Raw genomic sequence first — 23,634 nt, 5'->3', positions numbered from 1 at the left:
CAGTGACAAGGCTCAGGTCCTAACAGTAAGGAAAGAATTATGTTGACTGAATTTGATGAGTGTTTCCCCAAACAACAACATTTTACATTTGTACCTATTTGTAAAAAAAAAAAAAAAAAAAAAAAAAAAAAAAAAGATACGGTTTCAGAAATTTTGGATAAATTTAAATACTTGGAGGCCAGACAAGGTGGCTCATGCCTATAATTCCAAGCGCTCTGAGAGGCTGAGGCAGGAGGATTGCTTGAGGCCAGGAGTTTGAGACCAGGCTGGGCAGCTTACCAAGACTCTGTCTCTACAAAAAAAGTAAAACTTACCTGGACATGATGACATGCAACTGCAGTCCCAGCTACTCGGGAGACTGAGGCAGGAAGATCGCTTGATCCCAGGAGTTCCAGGCTGCAGTGAGCTCTGTTCACACCGCTGTACTCCAGCCTGGGTGACACAGTGAGACCTTGTCTCTTAAAAAAAAAACTTGGAAAAAAAATCATACCAGATCTATGTTCCTAACACTTAATCATTCAAAATGTATTAAATTCAAAGTGGAGTACATGTACCCCTTAAAAGTAAGATGATCAAGGCAATGAGTAAAAAAAAAATCCTAGAAGATTACATGTATTTATCTTAAAGTTAAAATTTGAGGTTTACTAAGGCCATATATGACAAGCTCACAGCTAAGGTCATACTAAACACTGAAAAGCTTAAAGGTTTTCCTCTAAGATCAGCCAAGAAAAGGGTACCCACTCTTACTACTTCCATTCGACACGTACTAGAAGTCCATATAGGAAGGGCTGAAGTAAAACTGTATCTGTTTTTAAATTATATAATCTTATACATAGGAAACCCTAAAGATTCCACCAAAAAAAATTAAACTAACAAATGAATTCAGGCTGGACTTTGTGGCTCACACCTGTAATCCCAGCACTTTGCGAGTATGAGGCGGGTGGCTCACGTGAGGTGAGGCGTTCCAGATCGCCCTGGCCAATATGGTGAAACCCCGTCTCCACTAAAAATATAAAAATTAAGCTCGGCATGGTGGCAGGTGCCTGTAATCCCAGCTACTCAGGAGGCTGAGGCAGGCGAATAACTTGAACCCAGGAAGTGGAGGTTACAGTGAGCTGAGATTGTGCCACTTAACTCCAGCCTGGGTGACAGAGCAAGATTCCATCTCAAAAATAAACAAACAAACAAACAAACAAATAAATTAATTAATTAAATTAAATAAATTCAGTTAAGTTGCAGGATACAAAATCAACAAACGCAAATTAATTGAAGCCAGGCACAGTGGCTCACACCTGTAATCCAAGGACTTTAGGAAGTCAAGGCAGGAGGACCGCTTGAATCCAGGAATTCAAGACCAGCCTGTACAACAAAGTGAGACCTTATCTCTACAAAAAATCAAAAGGTTAGCCGGGTATGATGGTGTGTGCCTATGGTCCCAGCTACATGAGAGGCTGACACAGGAGGATCACTTGAGCCCAGGAGGTCAAGGCTCCGGTGAGCCATGATCATGCCACTGTGCTACAGTCTGAACAACAAAGTGAGACCCTGTTTCAAAAAAAATATATAGAAAAAAAATTAACTGCATTTCTATACATTAACAATGAACTATCTGTAAAAGAAAACAATCCTGTTTACAACATCAAAAAGAATAAAATACTTAGGAATAAATTTAAACAAGGAAGGGATAGAGATGTACATGAAAGAAATTGAAGATGACACAAATACACAGAAAAATATCCCATGTTAATGAATTGAAAGAATATTATTTTGTAAAAATGTCCATACTACTAAAAGCAATCTATAGATTTGGGGTAATCCCTATTAAAAATCCAATGGCATTTTTCACAGAAATAGGAAAAACAATTTTTTTTTTCCCAGAGCATGATGGAGTCTTGCTCTGTTGCCCAGGCTGGAGTGCAGTGGCACCATCTCGGCTCACTGGAACCTCCACCCCCTAGGTTCAAGCAATTCTCCTGCCTCAGCTTCCCGAGTAGCTGGGATTACAGGCGCACACCACCATGCCCGGCTAATTTTTGTATTTTTTAGTAGAGACAGGGTTTCACCATGTTGGCCAAGCTGCTCTTGAACTCCTGACCTCGTGATCCCCCCACCTCAGCCTCCCAAAGTGCTGGGATTACAGGCGTGAGCCGCCATGCTCAGCCAGGAAAAGGAATTCTAAAATTCATATGGAACCACAAAGGGCCCCAAATAGCTAAAGCAATCTTGACCAAAAACAACAAAACTGAAGGTATCACACTTCCTAATTTTGAACCACATTACAAAGCTATAGCAATCAAAGCAGTATGGGATTGGCATAAAAACAGGTAGAGACCAATAGAACAAAATAGCCCAGAAATAAACCCATAAATATACAGTAAACTAATTTTCAACAAAGGTGCCAAAAATATACAAGGGGGAAAAGACAGTCTCCTCAATAATGGTTCGGGGAAACTGGATAGTCACATGCAGAAGAATGAAATTGGATCCTTATGTTACACATACACATATATCAATTCAAAATGGATTAAAGACTTAAACATAAGACCTGAAACCATAAAACTACTAGAAAAAGCATAGGGGGGAAGCTCCATGACACTGGTCTTGGCAATGATTTCTTTTTTTTTTTTTGGATTTGACACCAAAAACAAAGGCAACAAAGCAAAACAAGTGGGACTATGTCAAACTAACAAGTTTCTGCACAACTAAGAAAACAACAAAATGAAAAGACCCCAAAATGGGAGAAAATATTTACAAACCATATATCCAAACAGAGGTTAATTTTTCGGAATATATAAGGAATTCATACAACTCAATAACAACAGTAAAAAAGCCCAATTTAAAAATGGGCAAGGTACAGAATAGGTATTTTTCCAAAGGAAGACATACAAAAACCACAATGAGGTATCTCACATCCAGAATGGCTACTATCAAAAAGACAAACTATAACAAGTGTTGGTGAGGATGTGGAGAAAAGGGAACACTTGCATACATTGGTGGGAATGTAAATTCACACAGTCATCTTGGAAAACAGTGTGGAGGTTCCTCAAAAAATTAAAAATATAACTGCCAAATGATCCAGCAATTCCACTACTGTGTATATATCCAAAGTAAATAATATCACAATCTCAGAGAATTATCTGTACCACCATGTTCATTGTGGCATTATTCACAATAGCCATAACGTGCTGTTGTGAGTTTGGTTTGTAAGGAACTATACACAATGGCTACAATCTCTGTTCCCTGAGAAGCTGCAGGGGCTAGTCAGAGTCCACACTCCTGAGACTTTTACCTTTCTTCAGGACACAAATAAAAGAGGTCAGATGATGACAGCTGTTTCCTTAACAGCCAGGCTGTTAAAGAAAAAATCAGTGACTTTTGGGGACATGCCGGTATACTTCACTAAGTAGAATGGGCAAGCCTGTTGCCTACTCAGAGGACCTTGTACAGGGATGGGATGCAGGAGGGCTTTGAGGCTGTTGGCCTTCCCAACATCACCCACCTCCAACCAGCTCCGATATCTCAGCTAGAGCAAGGCAAAGAGCCACGGTCCACGCAGCCACAGGGGGCCTTGAATAGGAGGAACCGAGAACAGGCTCACAGGATGCATCTCAAAAACCAAGAAGATTTACCTACTCAACTGAAACAATATCACATACAATACAATTTAAATTCCTCAAAATCATCAGTGCTAGGAAGTCAGAACAAAGGCTTCATTCTTTTTTCTTTTTTTTGTCAAGACATTCACCAAGTAGTACAAAGGCTTAATTCTTTACCTTTAAATATCAGTTTTCAAAGTAAGGAGTTGATTTAAGAGTCACCTTAAATGATGTCAAATGAGCATTTTCTTCTGTAGATTCATGGATTTCCATAGATTTAATGTTTTTCAATCAATTAAAATTATGTATCTGGATGTTAAAAAAAGATCAATGGATAAAGAAATCATAATATATATCTATATATTATATATATAATATATTTTATATATATCTCCACTGTATTAGTCTGTTCTCACACTGCTAGAAGACATACCTGAGACTGGGTAATTTACAGAGAAGAGAGATTTAAGGCTCGTAATTCTGCGAGCTGTACAGGTTTCTGCTCCCAGGTAAGCCTTAGGAAACTTACAATCACGGCAGAAGGTGAAGAGGAAGCACGCACAGCCTTCACATGGCCAGCAGCAAAGAGAGAGGGAAGGGGGATGTGCTACACACTTTCAAATGACGACAGCCAGATCTTCTGAGAACTCACTCACTATCATAAGAAGAACAAAGGGGAAATCCGACCCCATGATCCAATCACCTCAAACCAAGTCCCTCCCCCAACACTGGGGATTACAATGCGACATGAGATTTGGGTGGGGACACAGAGCCAAACCATATCATGCACACACACACAACAGATTATTATTCAGCCTTAAAAAAGAAGAACATCTTGCCATTTGCAACAACATGGATGAACCTGGAGGACATTATGCTAAGTAAAATAAATCAAACACAGAAAGACAAATACTGCATGATCTCACTAATACATGGAATCTAAAATTTAAAAAGTCAAACTCAGAGTAACAGAGTACAATGGTGTTGCCGGAACCGGTGGGTGGGAGAAAAGGGGAAATATTTGTGAACGGGTACAAACGTTCCGTTTATAAGATGAGCAAGTTTTGAAAACCTAATGGACAGCATGGGTTTTCTCATCTTGGGTGATGGGAAGCAGTGTGGTAGTGGTGGCAGCAGTAGAGGCTTCTTCACCCAACTTCCTAATACTGGATTGCAGCTGCGGGTCCATTCTCCAGTCTCTAGAGTATCCAGAGGCAAGGACAGCAACAGCACAAGCTCCAGATTCCAGCACGGCCCCAGCAGTGCCCTCAGAGCTCTCCTTGTGGGTAACCTCTGATTGATTTGGAGCCAAATGTGGCAGTCCACCTTAAAACCTGCTGCTTGGCCCTTCTAATAATTCAGTAAGCACCTAATACCTTGCATTAAACCTCTTCTAGCTTAAAATACTCAGGGGGGTTTATTTTCCTGACAATGAATACAGTACATAAATGTTTCCTAAAGGAAAGGTGGCAGCTGCATACCCTGAGGGATGGCTTGTGATGTCCTCTCATTCGTTCCCTTCTGGTGTACTGCAACACACTGCAGCTTACGGGTGCCCAACTAAGTAGATTTGCAGATCTCATTTGAATTATCACAGCACTCACAAATGGACAAATGGATCCTTAAAAGATTTTTACAAAGAAGGACATATTATGCATATTATTAATACATCAAAAATAAAGAAAAAAATACAAGCAAGCAGAACAAAAACGGCAGAGCTGGCAATTGCTCTGTTACCAATATTAGTGCTTTATCAAAAATTATAAGGTAAAAAAGTGATTATTTTGTAAAACATAAAACTTTCAGAAGAAAACAGGTGAAAATCTTCAGGACCTAGGACTGGCTGAAGAGTCCATAGACTTGACACAAAAAGTACAATTCGGCCGGTTGTAGTAGCTCACATCTGTAATCCAAGCACTTCGGGAGGCCGAGGCAGGCAGATTACAAGGTCAGGAGTTCGAGACTAGCCTGACCAACATGGTGAAACCCTGTTTCTACTAAAAATACAAAAATTAGCCGGGTGTGGTGGCGGGCGCCTGTAATCCCAGCTACTCAGGAGGCTGAGGCAGGAGAATCACTTGAACCCAGGAGGCGGAGGTTGAACGAATCATTGCACTCCAGCCTGGGCGACACAGTGAGACTCTGTCTCAAAAAAAAAAAAAAAAAAGGTACAATTCGTAAAAGAAAAAAATTGATTAATGCATTATATGGCTCAGCACAGTGGCTCACACCTGTAATCCCAACACTTTGGGAGGCTGAGGCAGGAAGACTGCTTGAAGCCAGGAGTTCAAGACCAGCCTGGACAACACAGCGAGGCCCTGTCTCTACCAAAAACAAAAACAAAATTAGCTGGGCATGGTGGTGGTGCAGGCCTGTAGTCTCAGCTACTCTGGAGGTTGAGGTGGGAAGATTACTTGACAGGAGGTAGAGGCTGCAGTGAACCATGACTGTACCACTGCAGTACAGCCTGAGTAACAGAGTTAGACCCTGTTTCAAAAAAAATAAATAACAGATGACTATATGAAAATGCAAAAGTTTTGTTCTGTGAAAGACCTATTAAGAGGATAGATGCAGAGAAAATGTTTACATACCACATAACTGGCAAAGAACTTCTACCTAGAATATATAAAGAATCCTCAAAACTCTACACTAAAAAAAATCCCATTTGCCCCTTAGGGAAACAGTTAATTTAGGGAAAGGCATATTAAAACCACAATATTATCACTACAATACTATTAGAACCGTTAAAATATAAAATAATGATAATATGAAATGCTGGAAAGGATATAGAGAAACTTTAATACGAAATGGAACTTTCCATTTATTGCTGGTGAAAACGTATAGCCACTTTGGAAAATAGTCTGGCAGTTTCTTACATAACTAAACATACACTTAAAATATGATCCAGCAATTGCACTCTTGGTCATTCATCTCAGAAAATTGAAAACCTAAAAACTGTACATAAATATTCCCAGCAGCTTTGTAGTTAACGGCCAAAACCTGGAAATAGCTCTTATGTTCTTCAGCAGGTGAAGAGTTAAACTATGTACTGTGATACCTTCATACAATAAATACTACTCAGCAATAAGAAGAAATGAGCTATTGCATGAGATAGGTTGGCTGGTTTTCTAGGACTTTAAACTGAGTGAAAAAGTCAATCGCAAAAGGTTACATACAGTATGATTCCATTTATGAGACATTCTCAAAATGACAGAGTAAAAAGAAAATTAGTGGCTGCCAGTAAATAGGGAAAAGGAGGTAGGAGGGAACCTTGCGCTTCATGAGGGAGTTTCTTGGCAGTGGTGGTTCTATATCTTGACTGTGGTGATGGCAGTGATACAAATCTACCTGTACATACGCATCTAAAGGCATCTACAAAAATTTTATCAAATTGCACAGAACTGTACACACGCATATACATATAAGTGAGCGCATTAAAAACATGAAATCTGAATATTAACAATATTGTATCAGTTTCCTAGTCTAAGGTTATTAATATATTATCTTATGTAAGATGTTACAACTGGAAGAAGCTGAATGAAGGTGACACAGGACTCCCTGTACTATTCTCACAACTTCCCATGAGTTGATAAATACTTCAAAATAAAAAAAAATTTTTTTAAGTGGTGACATTCAATCACATTTTTCTTATTTTACAAATTACTAATATTTTAAGTGAGATCAAAAACATGGAACTAATACATTTTAAATTATTCAAAAATGTTTTTCATCCTTATCACATTGTTTTTTGTTAACATCTTTTTTTTTTTTTTTTTTTTTTTTTTTGAGATGGAATTTTGCTCTTGTTGCCTAGGCTGGAGTGCAATGGTGCAATCTCAGCTGACCACAACCTCCACCTCCCAGGTTCAAGCAATTCTCCTGCCTCAGCCTCCTGAGTAGCTGGGATTACAGGCATGTGCTACCACGTCTGGCTAATTTTGTATTTTTAGTAGAGACAGGGTTTCTCCATGTTGGTCGGGCTGGTCTCGAACTCCCAATCTCAGGTGATCTGCCCGCCTTGGCCTCCCAAAGTGCTGGAATTACAGGTGTGAGCCACCACGCCTGGGTTAATGTCTTATTATGAGCATAATTTATAGTATCTAGTTTACAAGAAATAAGCATACACATACTGGGAATGAAGACTCAATTTTTTATACTGCCGAAATAAAATTTTTGCAGACCTCTGTTACAGAGGCTACAAAATTCCAAACTACTATCCATCCCTTAAAATTTTTACTTAGGGAAGAACATTAGAACAGGAAAAATGTTAGAACAAGAAAAATACTAAACTAAGAATCAAAAGCACAATTTTTTTTTGTTCATTTTTTGTTATTTCCTTTCAAATCTACATCTGCAGAAAAAGAACAATTCTAAACAAGTCACAACCTTATTCTCATCTATAAAATGCAGAAATTCTACTGTATGATTCCTAAGGACATTCTAGCTCCAAAAACATTAACTCTAAGGCAGGAAAAAGTGAAACAATGAAAAAATGCATGACAAACTATAACTAGTATTTATTGAAAGTATATTAAGGGCTCAGAAGTGTCAGGAATATTACATACAAAACATGGTCTAAATTCTATCAACACAAATACAGAAAAAGGCATCTATAAAGATAATTTTACCTCAAAGTAAACAGATTAAGATCCAGTTTAAATAAAAATATTTAAGTAATAGACACATCTGGCTATTTTACATGCAATCTCATAGTGCTTTAAGACTTTTAATTTCTGCTTTTTGAATTATATTGTAACAAACAATATACCAGTACATCTAAGTATCCTGGTATACACGCTTAGGGTTTTGATGGTTCTTACAAGAAGTAGACTAGCAAGTCATTCTAACAGGAAAAACAGTTCTTCTCCATCCACTTGGTTAGATGTAACGAGACAATTTTTAAAGGTTCATTATTCAGAGGAAGTTAACCATCCACAAGGTAGTATCTACCATCCTGTTAATACCACCCTCGGCTATACAGAAGCATCACTTAGCCAAAACAGAGTCAAAAACCAGAAAAAAAGCACAAGTCCTCTAAGCAGTAAAAAACAAGTCCCTAGCACTAAAGCTCCATGCACAGGAAGTCTTTTGGTTCCTCACCCAGAGGAACATGCCGTCATTTTTATCCACCATTCAACAAGTACTGTATTGGGTTCTGTTCCCACAGTATACCGAAAAACATTGAATTAGAAAGAGGAGACTACTATGGGCAGGCATAATGAGAGCAAACAAAATGAGAGCAAACAAAGAGATAACAGTTAACAATAAAGTAATAAGCAAATCAACCCCCAAAAGCAGACATGATTTAGAAAGGAATGGTTTCACCAACACACAAACAATATATGGTCGTCTGTATATTGCTGGCTGAGTACACTAATTGGCTGAAGTTCCTTTTGCAAATAAATTATTGTGAGTTCACTGACATCCCACACATATGTCACTATATCTATTGACTACTTAATAAGTAAGGTGATAAGTATTAATAATGGATATGTACCATCTTTTAAGATAGGAGGATGCAGGTTATATTTTGAGAATTTTCTTTTTTTTTTTTTAATTGTTTCCATTAACTATACTTTACACTTTTATAGGTAGCAAGTCTTTGTCTTTTTAAGATTATTTTGAATGACTATTTTTGATAGTCATTCACTTGACAGTCATATGAGCCCTGCTGGTAGAGGCAACAGTGAGCCGTGATTGCACCACTGCACTCCAGCCTGGGCGACAGAGCAAGACTCTATGTCAAAAAAATAAATAAACGCCTTGCTAAACTTGGATCTACATACATCAAGGGATGATGTATTTGAATCTACTCAAAGTATTTATACACATTGAGAGGGATCAAGTTACACAGGAATGTACATTTATTAAGATCTACATTCACCAAACTAATATTTTTAACCAGTATTATAGATGGCATAACCCATCTTAAGTTCTAAAATGGAAAAATAAAATTACAAATTATCTTTCCAGCATTCTTTACTATTGAATTAAATTAAACCACATCTGAAGCTTACCCTGAAATGAAGAGATCTACCAAAAAAAAAAAAAAGAAGAACAAAATGAGGAATTCCGAGAAGTGTAAATATTACACTGAAATTCGTTCAGGCAACAAAGAACATACAAATGTATCCTAAAAAGCAAGGCTGCACTGCAGTAAGTAAACAAATTAATGTTCCTTTTTCATCAACTTTCAGATGTTCTTAACAACAACACTTTAACCTTTCTGAAGCATGGACGCTGAAACAGAGGTGTATCTTACAACTACTGTCATCCAACGGCAGGATGTAGTTGGTGAAAACGTTTGGGTGATTCCTCCTGGAAAGATCAAGAAAGCACCAGCATCAAAGTGTCTTAGGTTTGATCAAAAATAGTCACTCAAAATAGTCTTAAAAAAAGACAAAGAAATGATCAGAAGCCTATAAAAGTATAATCAACAGAGACAACTACAGAAAATTCTCGAAATGTAAACTGTATCCTCCTACCTTAAAAGATAGTACATATAAATTACTTATCACACTCCTTAGCAAGTAGTCAACAGATTTAGCTATTATTATTATAAGATGGATGATAAAGACTAGTCAAGCTGATGAAAATATCTGCTGATCATAGTGATCAGCCAATCAATAAGCACTTCTTAAGGGTCTACCAGCTCACCAGCAATACGCAAGAGTATTACAAATCCATCATGATCAATCTAAGAAGGACTATTTTTTAACCAGTAAGGGGCAAATGTCACATCACATTCATCAACGATTAGAACTAAGTACTCTTAACTTCCTTTAAAGTATTGCCCTTTATTTGAGTCCAGTCTACAGAACTTGAAACCTAAATTGTTCACTTGAAGAGAGTCATCAAATGATTATGTTAGTATAAGGAAGTGTTACCAGAATCAGTCTAATGATTTTCACAGGGAAAAAAAAGAAATCTTTTCCTATTATTCTCCAGGCTTAAGTAGAATAACGATGGGTTAAATTTTCTCTTAAAACCTTTCTACGGTGGCTCATGCCTGTATTTCCAGCACTTTGGGAGGCTAAGGCAGGCGGATGGCTTCAGCCTAGGAGTTCAAGATCAGCCTAGGCAACACGGCAAGATCCTCTTTCTACAAAAAATAGCCGGGTGTGGTGGTACATGCCTGTGGTTCCAGCTACTCAGGGGGCTGAGGTGAGAGGATCACTTGAGCCCAGCTGGTAGAGGCTACAGTGAGCCATGATTGTGCCACTGCACTCCAGCCTGGGAAACAGAGTGAGACACCGTATCAAATGAATACATAAATAAGTACCTTTCTAAACTTGGAGCTACCCACATCAAGGAATGATGTACTTGAATCTATTCACAATACTTATACACATTGAGAAGGAACAAGTTACACAGGAATGTACATTTAATAAAATGTTACTTTTTATTTATATAGAATGTCCAAAATAGGCAAATGTATAAACAAAGAATATAGATCAGTGGTTGCCTAGGGCTGGGGATGGGGTGGGGATGGGATGAAAAAGTTCTAAAATTAATTGAGATTATGGTACACAAATATACTAAACACCACTGAATTGTACCTTTTTAATAGGTAAATTATATGGCATATGAATTATATTTCAAAAAGCTGTCACTTTAAAATTCTAACTCTTCACAAAACTTAAATCAAAACTGCTGCATTATAGTCAAATTCCACAGGACCTACTACCCCTCTGTCAGACATTATTCCTGGCCCAGTTGACGCCATCACTGACAGTGTTACATGGTCCCTTTCTTAACACTCCAATCTTTCCCCCACAAATATAAAGATTGAATGGGGGAAGGAGGGTGGTGGGGGGGTCTATTTTGTCAAAGTTAAACATATTTCACATTGAATTTTAATACAAATAATTTTTTTTTTTTTCCCGGAGATGGACTCTTGCCCTGTCACCTAGGCTGGAGCGCAGTGGCGTGATCTTGGCTTACTGTAACTTCCACCTCCTGGGTTCAAGCAAGTATCTTGCCTTAGACTCCAGAGCACCTGGGACAACAGGTGTGTGCCACCACACCCGGCTAATTTTTTGTATTTTAAGTAGAGACGGGGTTTCACTATGTTGGCCAGGCTGGTCTCGAATTCCTGACCTCAGTGATTCGCCCACCTCGGTGTCCCAAAGTGCTGGGACTACAGGTGTGAGCCACCATGTCCAGCCAATGATTTTTCATAACAAAAAGCACAAATCCTGGTAAAGACATCTATTTATTATAGCATTTTGAGCTTAAAAGAATGTATTACTACTATGTCAGCAAAATATGAGTTATTTGCTAGGATACCAATGTAGTCTCACAATATTCTTTGAAATGCATGATTTCTGTAAAGCATAAGGAAAGACACAACTACGTTTGCAGAATTTCAGAAATATTTTGCCCCACAGCAACAGCAGTGTTTGCAATCCCAAAAAACAATTCTAAGCTAACAAGTTTAATTCAACAGGTTCCATGGACCTTAACCCACCTCCGTGGAAGACCAGGTTTGTGTGCTAGGCTATTTTGGAAGAGGCTATGCAGAACAATAAACAAATGAGTGAATAATAAGTTCACCAAAAGGTGCACTTCATCTAAGCTACCTTTAATCCACAGTTCCACTCTGCACTGGTCTATTTAAGGTTCCTGCTCAGAGGAGCTCGTAACTTGTGACAGAGACAAACTTAATCTTACCCTCAATGCCTAGCATGGTACACACTATAGGTGCAGTTCTCAAAAGTCTTCTAAATGAAAGGAGATTTTTTTTTTAGCTGATTAGGCCGCCTGGCTGCTTACAGCTGGGTTTTCTATTTAGGATTCTTTGGAAACCCTTTCTGCCCTCTGGGGTAGCTTAAAGAAGCACGTGGAACAACAGACTCTTCTCACTTACTTTACCAGCCTAAACTGTAGCCCCCTTTTTATAATTAGCAACCTAACGTTTGAGTGATTCCACCATGAACAAATCTATATTTCTCCTTGGGCTAATATGAGGAGTGCCTGCTGGGAGTCTCAAAGCAATTTTTAATCCTCTCTCTCAAGAAGAAGAAGAAGAATCAAGAAATGAGAAGAAATTAAAGTGTGTATTCCAAAAATATTCTGGGGTAAACTGTTCAGGCACACAGGTTTTGATCAATTTTTGCAAAGATTATGAAGTCTACATTTTGAACACAAACATACTAGTGGCAGCCTTGTATCCTAAGAAAAGGTAAAAGGAATCGGAATTACTAGGCCTGGAGAAATTATTTTTAAAGATAAGTATATAAAAAATGATTAGTTTTCTCCACTCCCAATAAACATAATTTACTAACTAAAATTTGCAAACATGAGAGACAGTTTAAGACAGTCCTACGGCCGGGCGCGGTGGCTCAAGCCTGTAATCCCAGCACTTTGGGAGGCCGAGACGGGCGGATCACGAGGTCAGGAGATCGAGACCATCCTGGCTAACACGGTGAAACCCCGTCTCTACTAAAAATACAAAAAACTAGCCGGGCGAGGTGGCGGGCGCCTGTAGTCCCAGCTACTCCAGAGGCTGAGGCAGGAGAATGGCATAAACCCGGGAGGCGAAGCTTGCAGTGAGCTGAGATCCGGCCACTGCAGTCCAGCCCGGGCTACAGAGCAAGACTCCGTCTCAAAAAAAAAAAAAAAAAAAAAAGACAGTCCTACACAGAGGTTAAAAAAAAAAAAAGAAAAAAAGAAAAGGAAAAAAAAAACTGAAAGAATAAACAACCATTAACAATGTTACAATGTGATAGGAGCAGTGTTATGTGACACTTTTCATTTCTTTTTCTTTTTAAAAAGAGTGTCAGAGTCTCCCTATGTTGCCCAGACGGCTCTTCAACTCCTGGGCCCAAGCCATCTTCCTGCCTCAGCCTCCCAAAGTGCTGGGATTACAGGTGTGAGCCACCATGCCTAGCCACTTTTAATTTTGAAATTATGCATTTCTTTCATATTAATATTTTACAACGAGCATGTGAAACTTTGATAAGGAAAAACGTTTTCTCCTTTAAACACATACACACTTTCCCCCAAATAGAACTAAATTTAAACTTCTTTACAGTAAGTGATTTTCCAGAATACTGGTGAGCTATTAAAACTGCCCAAATACTTTAGGCAACAGTAAAAATGAAAGGGCTCTAACTTGTTAATTTTAGCAAACTCCACAATCTAATAAAAGAAATATACACACAGCCATACTGTAAGTCAGACCATGGCTTGTACTGTAAGAGGATTTTACAGGAGTAAAAACAAAGAACAATCACTTGGGATTAAGAGAACAGAGGAAGAGCTTGCAGACAAGGTGACATCTGAGCAGGGCCAGATGGATGATCCCTGTCACTATGTAACAACAGTTGAAATTCAGAGCACATACTGTATCTCCCCAAAATATTTTATACATAAAAATAGCTCTAGTAGAGAACATAAACCCAGTCTACTCCCAAAACTACTTTATTAAAAAATGTATTTAAAAACATATTCTAAAATCTGCTAAACCCATGAAAACTTATCCACTTCAATCATTTCAATTACGTGAATCCTGTGTCACTGTTACTTTGTACTTGTTACTGCACTGACATACCCACTGTCTTTTTCCTAAGAATCTTAATTTTGCACCTTCTCACTAAACTGTATACATCTGATTTGCTGGCTCTGGGTCTAATTTAAAAAAAAAAAAACTATTGAGAGCAAGACTGTCATCCAGTTATACTTTATCTCCAGAAATACTCTGTCATCAGTTTCTACTTTACATAGTACCGTTTAAATAAAAGTATACTCAACAGATGTTATTGAGTATTCTACTTTACATAGTACCGTTTAAATAAAAGTATACTCAACAGATGTTATTGAGTATTCTACTTTACATAGTAATGTTTAAATAGAAGTATACTCAACAGATGTTATTGACAGATACAACCTAGTTCTGAATAATTGTGACAATGTGTTCACCATCACAAAAGATGTCTGTGGAACATCTGAACATCTGATTGATTATAAACAAATCACAATTTTGTTCACAAAATTCTTTGTTATAAAAAAAAAACAAAGAACCTCTAGATTGACATATCTTCCCCCAACAGTAAGCCAATTGCTGGCCTTTAGTATAAAATCTTCCGAAAGGTGTTTATTTAAAAAATTAAATAACTGAAGCGGCCTTTACAGGACATTACCTTTTTCTGTCACAAAGACCTAAAATAACATATTTATTGGGTACTAAAAAGGTCCGAGGTGATGCAGTGAATCGGCACAGAAATGGTGGATAGTCCTAGCTCCCAAAGATCTCAAGAAACAGTTCATAACTCAAGAAATGTGTTCATATAAAACAATGTGTTTAAAACAATGTAGAAAGCACAAAAGAGGAAAAAGTCTTTTTCAGGAAATACAGTCTAGATATTTCAAAGATAATTATTTCTGAATGTTTTATTTATATGTGCTCTTTTAAAAGTTGAGAAATTATTTTATTGTTTAAATAAATTAGTAAGTAAACAAAAACAGACTTTAAAAAACTTGGTTTAACCGTCTACTTACTATGAGATGGGAAGGAAGATTATGCCTAGCTGCTTGCCTGATATCCTTATCACAAAAATGGATCAAAGAAAAAAATAGAAAAGAAGGAATATTAGGTGAAACAATTCCAGATACCATCAAGATTACTACAAATGGCCAAGCATGGTGGCTCAGTCTGTAATCCCAGCAGTTTGAGAGGCCAAAGCAGAAGGATCGCTTGAGGCCAGGAGTTGGAGACTAGCCGTCTATATAAAAAATTAAAAGGTGAAACCACCATCTCTACAAAAAATAAAAATTTTAGCTAGGTGCAGTCGTGCCCACCTGTAGTCCCGGCTACTACGGAGTCTGGGGTAGGATGATCACTTGAACCCAAAGAATTTGTTTTTGTGTGTCTTCATTTCCTAAATTCTGTGAGAAGAATAGATTTTTCTTTCAAACATTATCTGATACTGGCCTCAATTTCCCAAGTAGTTTCTCTATTGTTACTGCTGAGCCTGTGAATTTACAATGTTCCACACCACTCGGAAGCTACTAGACAGCAAATTAATCGATGAACACTTTAAAAAGTTGGATTGCTTTAATCAAAAAAAAAAAAAAAAAAAACTGGGTCACATGTTTCAACAAAATGCCCTCTTTTAGAGAACTAATTTTACAAAATAATTCAGAGTGTTAGAAAAGACACGATGGAATGCTATTTTTGATAATGAGTAGCAGAAAAAAGACCAGAGAATAACACACCCACTGCTACTTTGTTTATACGGTTGTAACTTGCACATGCAAGTACTCGACAAAGTATTGCACAAGGAGAAACTGTCAAAAATGAATGCTTATGAAAACATTCTTCACTAAGGCCTCTAACAAGGAATGTGCTATCTCTGATTTCCTCAGCAAGTATTGACAGGTTAAGCAGAGTGATAATACTCAAGATGAAAAGACGTCTTATACTAGTTTTATCAATAGTAAAAGCTGTTGGTACTAATTATAATGCCTATAAATTCAGTAGCAGAATCAACTTTACAGACGATATCTCCTAGGCAGCACAGCATTTTATAAAACCAACCTTATTTCCATCAAAACCCCTTTCCCCCCGCAATCCGACAGACCCCGGCAACCCATTTTGCTGTGTCTTTTTTCCCCAACCCTTCCAAAAGAACGCCAGCCAGTGAATTGAGGTAATATTTTCTGCAGTTCAAAGGTAAGGGCAAATTCAGCTCTACTAAGAACTCTTGTTCCTCACCAGCACACACCCTAACGCCCCCCCCCCCCCACCTTTTTTCTTTTCAAATCTTGGCCTAGGAAAGATTAATGCAACCATATCATTGCAAATCCATAAAAACGCGATTTCAGGTGGCGAGGAACGAAACTAGGATGGCAGGAAAGACCAGCAGCAATCAATCATTTCGCCCTAGAAACCAGCCTCTCTAGAACGCAGGAAACCAGGCTATGCCCAAAGAACCTGCCGCCCGGAAGCAACAACTTCCATCAAACGGCAAAGAAAAGTTGTAAAGAGCTCAGCGCCCAGGCACCCTGCCCGGTGCCGAGACTGAGAGCAGCAGGCACTCCACAGGCCGAGTCAGCTCGCGGGCGGTGGCCGCAGGGCTGGCCCTGGCTCCGGAAAGCTCCGGGTCCTGGGGTGCGCCAACGGACCGGGGCGGCGCGGGCACAGCGCCCGCACCCCTCCCCAGGGCCGCGAGCAGTGGGTGGAGAGACCAGAGCAAGGGAAAAGGCGGACAATGCCCGGCCGGGCTGGCGCGCTCCGCCGGTCCCCGGCAGCCCTGCCCGCCGGGGCCCACCAGCCGCCGCGCTCAGTTTGCTCCTCAGCCTTCCCTTCCCAGCCGGGGCGGTGGAGCCGGGGCAGCTGAGCCGTGGTCGCCGGTCTTCCTCCACCTTTGCAGCCGCCGCCGCCTTCCTTCCCGCGGGGCGGCTACCGCGATCGGTGGCTAGGCGGCGCGCGAACAGAGCAGGACGCGCGAGAAGGCGGCGAGCAAGGGGGACCCGGGCACGCGCGAGAAGAGCCAGGCACGGAAGGGGAAGGGGACGCGCGGGAGAGCTGGGCGCGCGGCGGTCCCCGCGGAACCGCCGCAGCTCGGGCGGGCTTTCGTTTGAGGCTGGGGTTGCGCCGCGGTTTGGTGTCCGTTACGAGCGCCGGCCCGGGCCGCGCCGCTTGCCAGCCATCCTGGACCTCCCCACAGCGCCCACCAGGAAGGGCAGCTGGCGAGGGCCGACCACCTCGTCTCCCGCCCAGGCTGGGCTGCCGGCGGCGGGCATCCCGGCGCCTGCCCCCGAGCTGGAAGAGAAAGTGAAATGAAGCGCCTTTCCCTAGTCAACACCTACCCGTCCCCAGTCCTAGTACAGCTGCCTCGCTCCTCCAGCGCCGCCAGTCCCCGCCCTCGGGCCCCTGGCTCCGTTCTCTTGACAATGGCGCGTCCCCTTTAAGGAATAATCCGAACGGAACCGATCTTTGGTTAAACCTCCCTCCGACTCTGATTTTAACCGGATTTCTCTCTCGCTCTCTCCCAGAGCCCGACGGGCGCCCGGCTGTGCTGCGAGCTCTTCCCACCCCTTCCCTGCCCCGCCCACCCCCTGGCCTTCCTGATTGGCGAGAGATACTACAACAGGAACAGCAGTCCTCCCCCTCCACTGGCCTGGCCAGCCGCCGCTCAAACTTGCTCCCACCTTCTCCCCGCCCCTTTTCCCGGGTTGGTCCTCCCTCTAATCATTCTCTGCCGTCGCCTCAAATGTCGCTTCGGAGCAGAGGCTCACCCTCCCGCCTCTGGAAAGCGAACTTTATTTTTATTGGTGAAAGGACATCTTCCTGTACACTTGATTGGGCAAGGAAAGAGCTAGTCTGCACGCCCCCTACCATTATTACTCTCCCTTTACGGGCTTGAGAAACACAGCCGCAAAGTCCTCCCCGCTTTGCCTGCTAGGAGTGACTTTCCCTTTAAACGTTGTTAGGGGTCGAGAACAAACTCATATCCTATATTGAGGAAAGCTGGAAAGGGATAAGAGAAAAATTCGAAATTTTCTCCCGATGAGTAATGTATCCAGAGCTGGCGCCCGGATCCTGCGGAACCTTATCCAATGATCCAGTGAATGGAATGGTTAGAATTGAGTTAGAATACCTGAAAGTCCAGTGCTAATTCGTCCTGAGATGTACTCAACAAATTTCATCCACTGTCCGCTCTACTCATACCATTGATTGCACTGGCATTTTGCCACCCGGAAGAGCTTTAATCAAGTTATCTGCAAACCTGGAGATTTCCTTGCTTGTCTCGCAATTGTTAATTTAGAAAATCATTTCCATCACAAGTTCCGTTTAAGTCACGTCTTCTGTGACGTTCCGGCGTTTCCACGAGACCTGTTACTTTTTTGAAAAAAATTAAGTAGATGGTACCCTTACGCTATCCTCAAAGTGTAGGACTTCGTTCCCCCTTGCTAGAACTGTAGGAAAAACACCCCAGGTCAGTTGAACCCAAGAGGGTACCATACGGCTGTTTCTTGAACGACTGAAGTGCTTCTCAGAAGAAAACGCGTCTCTCTAAGGGAAAGAGGGAGTCTGATACCAGAAGCTGGACCATGGAGCGGAACCTCACCAATTGAAAAGAGAAGAAATTATGGGGAAGCCTAGTGCGGGGTCTGCATTAGAGTTTCCCCAGCTTCCCATGGAAGCTGTAAGAACTAAAAGGTTTATTTCCGCTAAAATTGAGTACAGGTACAGCTTCGGTACCCATCTAAGAAAGTCAGTGGAAAATGGTTATGTGTTCTCTCCCTCTTTGCGGATGAAGCTTGGAAGACTGTGTACTCCGGGAATTTAGTACATTTGCAGTGATACCCACAGTAGAATCTAATGATGCCAAGGAAGTGTCAGTACCCTAGAAGAGGGCTTGATGATGACAGAGAAGGGTAAATAAACATCAGTTGGTAGTCCATAGGACTTTTCCCCAAGTACAGGTGAAAAATTTCATGAGGATTCCCAAAAATATGAAAGAGCAGGAGACAAAAGGGAACGTTGCAGGAAGGTGGTTTAGGTTTCACTAATGGGGGCAAGAGACAATGAACCATCTGGGTTGCATTTATATGGCCTTCACAGATACACACATCCTCCCTATTAAGTCCCTGTAACTAAACCCCTATGCTTGGCCTATTCTGATTGTACTGTACATTAAAACTGCAGCCAAGCTAAACTAATACTTCTGGTTTACTCATTTACCACTCTCAAACTTTGAGACTGCTTCTGGGTTCTAATATTCTACATTAGAATATAAGAAGAAGAAGATTCTATGTACTGATATCTAGTACGATCTTCTGGAGATAAAGATATCCAGTATTTCAGGTATGTACATGCCTGCAGCTTTTGTTCAAGGTCTAGGTGATGTTTTCAGGTTCTTTCTAAAACACCTGCCCTATGATAACCAACTTGTTGCTGCCCTCTTTAGCTGCACTAGCAGACTGGGCAATTAAACTAGAGAAGGCAGTCTACAGTAACCTCTAGATTCTCTTACTTGTGTTGAACCAACTATGCTGATATCATCACCTTTCAAATATAAATTTGTGTTATTCTTTTCTCTAAATATTTCATATTTGCCCACAAGAGGATCATTTATCACTTTTTAGCCCACACATGCAACTTCCTGGTACTAATACTCCTACTGGCATTTCACAGCAAAGAAGAATTTTAAAAATCTACAAACCTGGAGCTTACAATGTACAGGTTATTCTTAAGAATGTTCAGTGTTGATGAACACAGCCCCAGTTCTAACCTGGAGAATTTTACAAGTTGTACTTTCTCATTGAGAGAGACTTTATCTCCCTACCTTAGTTTCCCATTCTAAGCCCAATCCCCACTCCTTAAAAAAAGAATATTTCTCAGCTGGGTGCAGTCTCTCACGCCTGTAATCCTATCACTTTGGGAGGCCAAGGCAGGTGGATCACTTGAGGCGAGGAATTCAAGACCAGCCTGGGCAACATGGTGAAACCCCGTCTCTACAAAAAAATACAAAAATTAGCCAGCAGGGGTGGTCACAGGCCTGTAATCCCAGCTACTGGGGAGGCTGAGGCAGGAGAATCATTTGAACCTGAAAGATGGAGGTTGCAGTGAGCCAAGATTGCACCACTGTACTCCAGCCTGTGCAACAGAGTGTCACTCTGTCACACACACACACACACACACACACACACACACACCCTTCTCCAATGTGCTAATGCAAATAAAGCTTTTTAAATTCTTGTATATAGATGTTTGTTAAAGTCTTCTAATGGTGAAATACAGCCGGGCACAGTGGCTCTCACCGGGCCAGTAATCTCAGCACTTTGGGAGGCCGAGGCAGGCAGATCACCTCAGGTTTGGAGTTCAAGAACAGCCTGGCCAACATGGTGAAACCTCGCCTTTACTAAAAATACAAAAATTAGCTGGGTGTGGTGGCACATGCCTGTAACCCCAACTACACGGGAGGCTGAGGCAGGGGAATGGCTTGAACCTGCGAGACAGAGGTTGCAGTGAGCTGAGACTGCACCACTGCACTCCAGCCTGGACAACATAGCGTAACTCCATGTCAAAAATAAAAAATAGAAAAAAAAGTGAAATATGTTATGATCACTATTCTCCCTGTTTATACGCAAACATACCCCTCAAAGAGGTACCATAGTTTAACTAGTAATTATTTTTCCTCTGAAAAATTGTGTTACCATTCCTATTGGAAATTCTTTCCAGTTCACCACGCATTTATATAACGACTACTATGTGTTAAGAATAGTGAGAAAATGGGGGCCAGGTGCAGTGGTTCACGCCTGTATTCCCAGCACTGGGAGGCTGAGGCAGTTAAATTGAGCTCAGGAGTTTGAGACCAGCCTGGCCAACATGGTTAAAACCCCACCTCTACTAAAAATACAAAATTAGTTGGGCGTGGTGGTGCATACCTGTAATGCCAGCTATTTGCGCCCCTGTAATCCCAGCTACTCGGGAGGCTGAGGCAGGAGAATCGCTTGAACCTGGGAGGTGGAGGTTGCAGTGAGCTGAAATGTCGCCATTGCACTCCAGCCTAGGCAACAAGAGTGAAACTCCATCTAAAAACAAAAAGAATAGGGAGAAAATGATGAATATGTATCCATTCTCCAGAGAGTATCGGTCATGAATCTCCACTTATAAGGGGCACAGTTTTTACCCTTTATTTCCTTCAAAGCTCATGTGTGGAGACTATGTATTCACCAGGGATTTTTCTATAGTAAAATTTTTTAAAATCCAGAGCATGGTGTGGTGGTGCACACCTGTAATCTCAGCTAGTGGGGAGGCTGAGATGGGAAGATTGCTTTGAGCCCAGAAGTTCAAGGCCAGCCTGGGTGACACAGCAAGATCCTGTCTTTAAAAAAAAAAAAAAAAAAAAAAATCCAACTAATAGAAGCTGTCAACCAAAATCACTTCACCTGTCCCATTAATATTGACAAGAATAAGTTAAAAGAAAATAAGTACACAGTAGTTTTATTTAATGAAAAAACTTCAGGAAATATTTCCTCAGTCTCCTAGGTCTCCTAGAGGAGGTCCAAGTACTTCACTCTCTAAAGTTAAATGTCTTGCTTTGTAAAATGAGAACTGATATTCATTGAGTATGTCATTATTGGTAAAAAGTTCAATTGTGTTCAGTATATGTCACCTACTGGGTAGAAAGTGGATATTAATGCATTTTTAGAAAGCTTTCCAATTATCTCTTGCTTAAAACCCTTTAGAGATTTCTCTAGGCACATTCTGAATATAAACACCGCAGCAAAACATACAAGTATCTTTATAATCTGACTATGGGCTTCTTCTCAAATTTCTTCTGTGACCACTCCCTCGTTTGACACTGGAAGTGTCTGTTCTCTCAATATCAACTATCATGCTCTTTCAAGCTTCAATGCCATTCCCTTTGCGTAGAATAGCTTTCCCCTCTTTGCTCATCTGAAGGACACTTCAATCCATCCATCAAATTGATGGCCCAATAGAAGCATTGCCCTCTTTGTGCAGTCTTCTCTGGTTGCACTCCCTTCCTTGACTTAATTATTCTTTGTGCTACTTTTCTACTACATATATACTATTCTGTTATAGGTATCACATTGAATACAGAACTTAAATGTTTCTTTTCCTGTCTCTTGTACTAGTCTAGTTTGTTCTCACAGAGCAAAGCCAGGGTTATGTATCATCGCATGGGCATCATTTAGTATGATGACTGGCATAACTGAGGCTTTCAGTAAAGCACGTCAAATTGAGCTGAATGAGCACAGCTGAAACCAAAAAGTTAACCTATAATGTGAAAGTCTAATTAACCACAAGACTATTCCAGGAGCATTCTAATTACTTGGTATTTTATTGCAAATCTATCTTATCAATTAGTAAAGATCACTATAAAAAATTAAAATGGGGAAGATTATAACATCAGAATGAAAGTTCTTGGATTAAATAAACTTAACATTATGAAAACTTGCACAGACCTCTAGTTGTGTCTAGAATACTCTTTGCACTTTACCAGTACTTGATCAGGTGCTTCTTTGTAACTTTTTTTTTTTTTGAGACAGAGTCTTGCTCTGTCGCCTAGGCTGAAGTGCAGTGGTGAGATCTCGGCTCACTGCAACTTCCGCTTCCTGGGTTCAAGAGATTCTCCTGCCTCAGCGTCCTGAGTAGTTGGGACTACAGGCTTGCACCACCATGCCCGGCTAATTTTTGTATTTTTAGTAGAAGCGGGGTTTCACCATGTTGGTCAGGCTGGTCTCGAACTCCTGACCGCAAGTGATCCACCCACCTCGGCCTCCCAAAACGCTGGGATTACAGGCATGAGCCACTGTATTCAGCCTCTTTGCATCTATTTTAAAGGATGGTTTAGAAATTAGAATATTCCTGGTCAGGTGTGTTGGCTCATGCCTGTAATCCCAGTACTTTGAGAGGCTGAGGCAGGTGGATCATTTGAGGTTAGGCGTTCTAGAACAGCCTGGCCAACATGGTGAAATCTCATCTCTACTAAAAATACAAAAATTAACAGGACTGTAGTCCCAGCTACTTGGGACGCTGAGGCAGGAGAATCGCTTGAACTGGGGAGGCGGAGGTTGCAGTGAGCCGAGATCATGCCACTGCACTCCAGCCCAGACAACAGAGTGAGAAGTAAAAGGCACTATATAAATAAAGACACCTATTTCAGTTTAACCCCCTTTGTCTACCTATTACTAAAAATATCTTTGAATTCAGGACCCAAGAGCATATAAAGTGGTTTTCAGATTAGACTGTTTAATTATTTAGAGGAATAAACAGTTCATCTGTTACTGTTCTTTTTCTTTCTTTCTTTCTTTTTTTTTTTTTCTTTTGGCTTTGAGATAGGGACTTTTGATGTTGCCCAGGCTGATCTAAAACTCTTGGCCTCAAGTGTTCCTCCCGCCTTGGTCTCTTTGAGTAGCTGGCATTACAAACACAAGTCACTGAGCTCAGCTAGTCTGCCACTGTTTGAATGGTTATCTAGTACTACGGTGAAATCATTTTGAAACTATCTTATAATCTATTAGATTTATGTATGCTTTGAAGTATTGCTCTAGTAAG

At 40.7% G+C, this 23,634-nt stretch overlaps 1 protein-coding gene across 10 annotated transcripts in view; it reads right to left on the bottom strand.

Annotated features, from left to right (window-relative positions):
- FRYL (FRY like transcription coactivator) overlaps nt 1-17,629 on the bottom strand; it is a 283,769-nt gene extending 266,140 nt beyond the window's left edge. For 7 of the 10 annotated variants that reach the window (XM_073012413.1, XM_073012408.1, XM_073012403.1 and 4 more), the window contains exon 1: nt 315-432. The gene's annotated coding sequence lies outside the window, so the exon portion shown is untranslated. Of the gene's footprint in view, nt 1-314; nt 433-17,411 lie in introns of those variants that run through there. The other 3 variants (XM_073012415.1, XM_073012406.1, XM_073012404.1) reach the window with 3 other exon arrangements.
- Between the last annotated feature and the right edge of the window lie 6,005 nt (nt 17,630-23,634).

This window comes from Chlorocebus sabaeus, chromosome 27 (genome assembly GCF_047675955.1).
Source record: "Chlorocebus sabaeus isolate Y175 chromosome 27, mChlSab1.0.hap1, whole genome shotgun sequence".
Taxonomy (NCBI): domain Eukaryota; kingdom Metazoa; phylum Chordata; class Mammalia; order Primates; family Cercopithecidae; genus Chlorocebus; species Chlorocebus sabaeus.
Note: the sequence above shows the minus strand (reverse complement) of the source record. Positions and strands in the feature narration are given on the sequence as shown.